We start from the raw sequence: 2912 nt of genomic DNA, 5'->3' as shown, positions 1-2912 counted from the left end.
AGAAATGCCATTGGATAATTCTAATTAATTTAATTAATTCTTAAAAAAATCATAACACCTTAGAAAATTCATAGAAAAATGTAGAAAAATCAGAAAATTGTGAAAATTATTTTGTTGACTTTGTCATTGACTGTAGATGATTTTTGACCTATTGGTCAAAGTTGTGCTTGGTAAAATTATCATTTGACCTAGGGTTCCTTCACACATGTGTATTTTTGATACCTTGCACCATTTGATTCATGAAATGCACATAATGTAAAATAAATTCTTGCCAATTTTTGTGATGATTGTTGACTGGATGAGGTTTATTTCCATATAAATTTCATGAATTTTTAATATCTGGACATGGAGTTATGATTTTTAGAACTTAGGTGTGACAATTTGTGTCACACCTCTTGATGCCAATTTGCTGGAATTATTTGAGTGACCTATACATGTTGAAATTGATTGAAATTTTGCATGATGCTTAGTTAGCATGTTAGGAAGCTATGAGAATTTTTGTGGAATTTTTCATTGCATTTTCAATTTGATCATGATTTTTTCATCTCTGTTGGTCAAATGTGCAAGTTCATGTGACATAGGTTGGTAGATCTTTTGTGAAATGCTCATGTGGTATTGAATGAACGTGAAATTTGGCTTGCTGGTTATAGACACATGATAGGACATGATGCTTTTGGTCCCAGTCATTTCTTTACTGTTTTCATTGACTTGTAAATTTTTGAAGTGAATGCATGTGTTGCTGTTGTGATTTGGCTCATATAATTGTGTCTGTTTTTGTTGATTTTCATTGACATAGTTCCCTTTGTCCAATTAAGCTAAAATTTGACATGCTAGACCTTGATTAGGTCCTGGTTAGGTGTAAATTATTTGGGGATTTTTGGATTTGTTTTGATATGGAATTGAATGCCATAGTTCTGTTTGGATGTTTGGTGTTCCATTTGGCCTAAATTGAATTGTTTTGTGCATAAAATGAACATGGTGAATGATATAAACATGGGACTAATTGTGTTGGCTTTTGTTTGACATTAATTTGACTTTGGTTATAGATCCCTTGCTGTTTAGACATTTTTGTCACTTTTGGACCCTAGGCTTGGCCTAGTGGTCTAGTTTCTAACATTTGCTTGATTTTTCAGGGTGAAAAGGTGCAATGTTTATGGAGAATGATCCAAGTCAATTCAATTGATGTTGCTTGATGTTTGTACACTAACACAACTTTGTTTTGTAGGTTGTGAAGCTTGGGCTTGAGCTTTGAGTTTGCTTTGTTGTGCATTGATTTGTATAGTCTGACTGATTAATACTTGCTGTTTAGTTTTGTCTGTCTGAGTACTAATTGTGTTTGACTGTTTCCAGGTACCTTTAGTTGCTCAGTTCCTTGTGAACTTTTGCTTTGCTTTGCTTAAGCAACTTGCATTGAGGTATAACTTCCTAACTTCATGTAGTCTGGAAGACCTGGCCTGTTACTTGGCCAGGCAACTGTCTGAAGTCCTCCTTAAGAGGCGATGCTTGTGTGTGTTTACATTTGTCCCAAGCAGGAAAAGTCCTTTAAATAAGGCAATTGGTGGAAGGTAGGGATATGCAATCTATCCCCCACTATTCTGTGAGTCTTCTCCTTGCTCTCATTACATGGTTGTAGCATTGAGATCCCAGCCCAAGATCTTGTGCAGTGCACATCGTGTCAGAGTCTTTGAGTATAAAAGGGTTCCCCCATTCTGGACCCATGCTCATTTGTCGGAAGCTCTCCCTGGTCAGGGATAAGAGCTGTGAGGTCTTATCCTCACTTCATCCTTTCATCTGCTTCACCTTAGCCCCGTAATGGCAAGGTTAAGAGCAAACCCAGCCTGTACAGATGACTTGCTGAGGCAGTCAAACCTATTGATTGAGCCCCTTGTTTGGTTATAGTGTGTGCTCTGCGGATATCTGATTGACATGCTTGTTTGAAATGCTTGTTCTCATTTGATGTATGCTTGTATGTTGTTTGCTTGTGTGCTTGCTCCTTTCCTGGTTAGGATAGGCTTGCTTAGGCAAGTAGGATAGAAACCTTAACTTAGGGACGACTTTGCATGACAACATCTAGGCTCGAGTCGTAGTCTCCCTAGTGTTGTGTCTCCCTCTGTTATCTGGTTAGGCTAGTCTTGTATCCCTGCGTAGGGGAACTACATCGCCCTGATCTTCACACCAGATGGAGTATGTAGGCAGGAGATTGAGCTGATCTCTCCGGGCGCCTTTTCTTTTCTTTTGTGTGTGTTGTTTGACAAATGCTAGGCTCGAGTCCCCGACTCCTTAGCATGTTGTTGTCTGTTTGTTTGATTGTTACATGCTGTTATGTGTTTTGGGTTCGGATGCCGACATAATTCCATCAATTGGTTGTCGGGCTCCATGTTTGCCCTTTTGAGTGTGCTTTGGTTCGGATGCCGACATAATTCCATCCTTTGGTTGTCGGGCTCCACGTTTGCCTTTGCCTATGTTTGTTTTGTGTGCGTGTTAGCCGAGCTACGGATGCTCTGATTCTCCTTCGTCCAAAGGAGATACGTATGCATAGGATGCGACATCCTAGCGAGCATGTGTCGTTTCCCCTGTTCGAACTACTTTGACTCTGATGTCTATGCTTGATAGACTAAGTAGGCCCAGGATACGATGTCCTGCCGAGTCAGTCTTGTTTGTTTTCTTGTGTCTCCTTCAGCCTGTATAGATGTTTATTTGAGCAGTGTTTTAGCAACCATTTTCCTTCCTTTTGTGCGTGGATCCCGTCGAGTACGACGGATGCGTAGGGGTGCTAATACCTTCCCTTCGCATAACCGACTCCCGATCCCATTCTCTTTGGTCGCGAGACCATGCTTTTTCCAGGTTTACTCTGAGCGTTTCCTTTCCCTCTTTTGGGATAAATAACGCACGGTGGCGGCTCTGTTGTTCTT

The sequence above is a fragment of the Lathyrus oleraceus genome, chromosome 1 (genome assembly GCF_024323335.1).
Source record: "Lathyrus oleraceus cultivar Zhongwan6 chromosome 1, CAAS_Psat_ZW6_1.0, whole genome shotgun sequence".
NCBI lineage: Eukaryota > Viridiplantae > Streptophyta > Magnoliopsida > Fabales > Fabaceae > Lathyrus > Lathyrus oleraceus.
The sequence above is the reverse complement of the archived record's forward strand: the minus strand, read 5'-3'. Positions refer to the sequence as shown.